Here is a 6,000-nt window from a genome sequence, read left to right as displayed (position 1 = left end):
GGACCACTATCATACACCATACACAAAATTAACTCAAAACTGATTGAAGATTTGAACATAAGACCTGAAACCATAAGACACCTAGAAGAAAACACAGGCAGTAAGCTCCTTGACATCAGTCTTGGTGATGATTTTTTGGATTTGACATCAAACGACCAGGTAACAAAAACAAAAATACATATCCACCTAAAAAGCTTCTGCAGAGCAAAGGAAACTACCAACAGAATGAAAAGGCAACCTACCTAATTGGAGAAAAAATATATATAAATGGGCAGAGGATCTGGACAGGCATTTTTCCAAAGAAGACAGGCAGCCAACAGGCACTTGAAACGATGTTCAACATCACAGGGCCTAATCATCAGGGAAGTGCGAATCCAAACCACAATGACGTATCACCTCACACCTGTCAGGATAGCTGTCATCAAAAAGACAAGAAATAACAAGTGTTGGTGAGGATGTGGAGAAAAGGGAATCCTTATGCACTGTTGGTGGGAATGTAAATTAGTTCAGCCGTGAAGGAAAGCAGTATGCAAGCTCCTCAAAAAATTAAAAATAGAACTACTGTATGATCCAGCATTTCCACTTCTGGGTATTTATCTGAAGAAAACAAAAAAATACTAACTCAAAAAGATATTTGTACCCCTATGTTCATTGCAGCACTATTTACAATAGCCAAGATGTGGAAGCAACCTAAGTGTCCATCAAGGGCTGAATGGATAGAGAAACTGTAGTAGATATACATAAAATGGAGTGTTATTCAGCCATGAAAAGAAGGAAGTCTTGCCATTTGTGACAACTTGGATGGACCTAGAGGATGTTATGCTAAGAGAAATAAGTCAGGGCCCTGGTGCAGTAGATAGTTCAGCCTCACAGTGAAAGCACTGGCACACTCATGATTTTGAGCAATGTTGAGGTTTACCTTTTTTGTGCTGATCTTATGCTCTGGGCTGTCTTAGAACCAGCGCAAACTGATTGCAAAGCAGATCTCTGTGGACCTTCTGGGGGCAGGTTCCTGGTACAGCTCCCGGGAAGGCACTTTGCTCCCCAGGTAAGCTCCAACGGTGGCTTCTTCTGTTGCCTCTCAAAGATCCTCCTTCTCTCCCTTCTGAGGAAACACCTACAGCAAAAGGATCACAAAGAGAAAATGAACCAGCCAGGTACCAGCATGTCTTTGTTTCTCGGGAGTTCTGCCTTTAGGTTGATGTCAACCAAACTCATACATTAAAAACATCCAGCAAGTCTCTGCTTTGGTGAGAAGGGGAAATTTGGAGACTGAAGAACTAAAAGATTTTCAAATGAGAAGGGCACCTGCAAGGACAAGGGCTGCTCATTGCGTTTGCTGAAAGCTGTGTGAATCTTTCAGGAAAATAAGAAGCGTGTGTTCCCGCTGTGGGCAAGGATGCCGTCAGTCCGAAAAGCCAGATGGAGCGGACTTCCGCGTCCCTCAAATTCCTGACGTTTCTACAAGTTAGCCAGAGACCAAGCTGAGGCTGGCCGTGACACTGCCGTCCCTGGAGGACCCTAAAAGGCGTGTGGCCTCTCATCTCTGCCTCCTGCACGGGGGGGAGAGGCAGCGGGGTGACCCAGATTTTGTCAGAATCTTTCCAGGGAGGCTTAAGATTAGAATGAGCTGCAGGCTGTAGAACTGTGAAGACAAACCCAAGAGGGCTTTCCTAAGACCCGAGGACAGCAGAAGGGCCCACGGCTTGTCCTCAGAAGAGGACAGTGCGACCCAGAAGGGCTCTGCTCATATTTTGCTTGGTTTCTCCATCCAGGAGCGAGGTCTCCAAATGATGAAGGAGGAAGGGACCCGGATAAGAGGGAATCGGGGCCCAGGGCAGCAGAGACGGTGGCTGAGGGCTGGGTACCCCTCCGGGCCGTGGCAATCCCAGCCTAGCATCGTGAGGGAGCTCGTGGTGGTGACGCCTGGACCAGAGCTGGACGTCCCTGTGCTCACCTGGGGGCATAAACAATCACCTGGGGTCTCGTTAAATGGCCAGTCAGGTAAAGACATAGAAAGAATAAGAGAATCTGCAAAGCTGAGGCAAGAAAATGTCCCAAATATTAACAAGGGGAAACGGTAGGTTCAGGGAATCTCCCGATGTTTCCCACCAGACAGAAGCTCTGTCTCTTCCTCAAAACCGTGGTAGCATCTTCCTTGCTGAGATGGTCCCGCGGGAGCACCTGAGCCTCAGGGAACTGGGCAGAGTGTGTGTTGGGGAGACGGAGCATCTGCAGCCAGGGGAACCTTGCTGGCTCAGGTGGTCCCGGTCCAGCCGACAGGAGCTGAGCCGCTGTCCGGGTCCAGGGCTGAGCTGCTGCGCTTCAGGCTTCACGCCCCCCGGGGGTGGGGGCACGTCAGCCGTCAGATTGGTTTTATTTGTATTGCGGTAAAACACGCATAACGTAATATTTATTAAAAACCGTCCTTCAGGGCTTCCCTGGTGGCGCAGTGGTTGAGAATCTGCCTGCCAATGCAGGGGACACGGGTTCAAACCCTGGTCTGGGAAGATCCCACATGCTGCGGAGCAACTAAGCCTGTGAGCCGCAACTACTGAGCCTGCGCGTCTGGAGCCTGTGCTCCACAACGGGAGAGGCCGCGACAGTGAGAGGCCCGCACATCACAATGAAGAGTGGCCCCCGCTCGCCGCAGCTGGAGAAAGCCCTCGCACAGAAACAAAGACCCAACACAGCCAAAAATAAATAAATAAATAAATAAATTTATAAAAAAAAAAAAAAAAAAAACCGTCCTTCAGTGTACAGTCCAGGGGCAGTAAGTACATCCCCAGAACTTGGTCGTTATCCCAGCTGAAACTCTGTCCCCATCAGACACTAACTCCCCTCCCCCTGCAGCCAGCGTCCTCCCTCTGCCTCCCTCTCTCCTCACTCGACCGTTCTGCGGCCCCGTGGTCACTCCTGCCCGCTGGCCTCGCAGCAGGTGGGGCAGCAGCTCTGCAGTCCTGATTAGGACTCAGCTGTGGGCATGCGCTCCATCGCTGGGGCAGTGGTGTGGTCTTCTCCATGGTCTGTCTCGGCTATAGATCTGGGCCCAGCACGTACTCCTGCCCTCCGCTAGGAGAGGGGGCTTTTTTCTGCGCCCTTGTCGCAGATGCTTTGGGGTTCCCAGCACTGATCCCCTCCATGTCCAAGCTTTGTTGGGCAGGGGCTGGGGCGTGGGGAGGGGGAGGGGGCGGGGTGGGGGTATTTCTGTGGGCACCGCCACTGGCATCACAGGGGTCCCCCGAGGCCTCCTGCAGCCCTGTGACTTCCCCGCCATGCGGGTGGAGAAGAGCCCGCAGGCGGGTCTGAATCCTCCACGTCCCAGGCCCGGGCAGCCCCCCAGCCTTCAGAGATGCAGTGAGAGTGTAGCCGAGTGTCCTCACCAGTGTCGGGGCGCCTACCCACCTAAGCAAGCCCTAAGTCTGCGTCTCCTGAGACCCTGGGGAGCCGGCCGCCTTCATCTGCAGATCCCTGGCGGGCTCGGGAAACGGGTGAAGCTGTCGGGTGCCAGGTGATTTCTGTTGCTGCTGCTGTAGAAGCGGGAGCTCCGCTGGTCCCGGCTCCCAAATCCACTGGGAGCAGGAGTCTGTCCTTCTCACACCGACTTTTCCCCCTCTTTGGGTTTGAATTCCCGTGTGTCTGTCCTTAGTCGCGCTTACTTCGTGTCTCTTCCGGTTTGTCATTCTAGTATCTAGAGCGTCCTGGGCTATAACCTACTGTCTTCCTGGGATCACACAGGGTTCCCGAGATACCAGGTCCTTCCCTGCAGTAGCTATCAGGCAGGGCAGGTACTAACCACTTCGGTTTTCAGTTTTATTTCTTGAATCTGAGCATGTTTATTATATTGTATGCAGATTTTCCAGGAATTTATAGGAGGAAAATTTTAAGAAAAATTGATGATTGTACTGCAGAGCCTGGAAATCCCAGAAAATGGTGTTCAGTCTATCAAGTCTGTCCTGTGCATTCTTTCTCAGGAATTCTTGAGGATGGGCTCTCACCAAACGAGAGAATAGACCAAGGATGACGAAGCAAAGCGGGGCTCTACCCCAGGAGGCGTGAAGAAGCCAAGCCAGGAAGATGGCAGTGGGCCCAGCGTAAGACGGGGAGGCCTCCAGGGAAAAACACAGGCTCAAAAGAGTGAGTATTATGATACAGTGTTTGAAAAAGGATTGAAGTTATAATAAAGGCAAATAATGCAAGGAAAAGGGAGACAATAAGGAATTTCAGGGGGAAAAAAGAAACACAAAAAGAGCTGAAACAGAAACTCACAGTTCAAAGAAAACGCAAGAAAAGGCAAGGCTGTGGCTTCGGCTTACAAGCCCCGGGGCTGGGGGCCCAGGGGGCAGGGCTGGAGTCAATCAGTGAGGTTTTCCAGCTGAGACGCATGAGGACTAAACCCTCGCTGCCATTTGGGATGACCGCCCAGGGTTTGCAGCTGAGAAGTAAGGGTGAGGTGTGAGTGGACTCTGGGAGGGGGGAGACGGGCAGAGGCATGAAGGGGGCGATGGGGAGGCAGCTGTTCCCCATCCCAAGCTCGGCCGATTACCTGGACGATATCACTGATGAAAAGGTAAAAGAACCAACCCCACGCTGGGTGATTCATCCATAGTGTTTATGTAGTTACTATGCGTAAGGCAATGTTAAAAGGATAAGAATGAAGACATAGAAGCAGAAATGGTGAGCAAAGGAGGAGGGAGGAGAGATTTGTTGCTAAAACAGGGCCCAGATGACAGGAGAAATGACGGCTCCGCAGGGGTAGAGGCTGGTCCTGAAGACTCGGGGAGCGGGGAGGGGCGGGGCCTGGTAACGAGGTGGCGGCAGATGCAGGGTTCTGTACCCAAAAGGTGACTGACGGGGTGGCTTCAGAGACGGGGTGCCTGAGCTGCCCACCTAGGGGCCCTGCAGCCTCCACCTGGACCCTCAGGCTGACCAGGGAGAAGCCTGCTCAGCTTCTAAGGATTGCAAAGTCTACGGTGTGTGTAGAGCAGCAAAAAATGTACTTGTACACAACGTACAAGTGTGTATATTTCTAAAAGAATCCCCTTAAAAAAAAACAAGAAAAACATCATACTAATATAATACAAAGGCATCTCAGAATGTGTCTTAAAAAGCTAAACCCTGCCAAGTTCCCCTAAACTTTTTTTTAAATTTTATTTATTTATTTATTTATTTATTTATTTATTTTTGGCTGTGTTGGGTCTTCGTTTCTGTGCGAGGGCTTTCTCCAGTTGCGGCAAGCGGGGACCACTCTTCATCGCGGTGCGCGGGCCTCTCCTTATCGCGGCCTCTCTTGTTGCGGAGCACAGGCTCCAGACGCGCAGGCTCAGCAATTGTGGCTCACGGGTCTAGTCGGTCCGCGGCATGTGGGATCCTCTCAGACCAGGGCTCGAACCCGCGTCCCCTGCGTTGGCAGGCAGACTCTCAACCACTGCGCCACCAGGGAAGCCCCCCCTAAACTTTTAATTCCAAAATACTCTGATAATTTAATGAGGAGAGAACAGCTCTTGAAAACTGTTCTCCCTTGACAACTCTTGGGTCGTTAGGAATAATAATCTTTAAGATCTGGAGCTGTTATCTTAAAAGCCCCTCACCTGTCAGAATGTACCCAGTGGAGGCCGGTGGGAGGGCCAGCAGGACCAAGGGCCCCCGAGCTGCGTAGGAGCCTTAGTTTCGGGAGGCCTGGTAAGTAAGTGATGCAGGCTGCTAAGCTCTGCGAGAGATCACGTGTTACAGCAAGGTACTTGGTGAACTGCTGTGTCTGAGAAAAGGAGCCCGGGAAGGAGGCTGACGGGCCAGGGGGCCGACCGCAAAGCAATGAAGGTCCCGTAAAATCCACAGAAGGAGCAGTCGTGGTGCAGGAAACGGTCCTGGAAAGAGCCCTGCAGGGCGTTGCCCGCCTAAAGAGAGAAGGAGACTGACCTTTACCGAGCACCCTGCCCGTTCCCGCTGGAGGGCTGAATGGCTTGGTGCCGCCCCAAAGTGACAACCTCCATGATGGGC

This window comes from Balaenoptera acutorostrata, chromosome 12 (assembly GCF_949987535.1).
Source record: "Balaenoptera acutorostrata chromosome 12, mBalAcu1.1, whole genome shotgun sequence".
Lineage (NCBI taxonomy): Eukaryota > Metazoa > Chordata > Mammalia > Artiodactyla > Balaenopteridae > Balaenoptera > Balaenoptera acutorostrata.
This window is presented reverse-complemented; position numbering follows the sequence as displayed.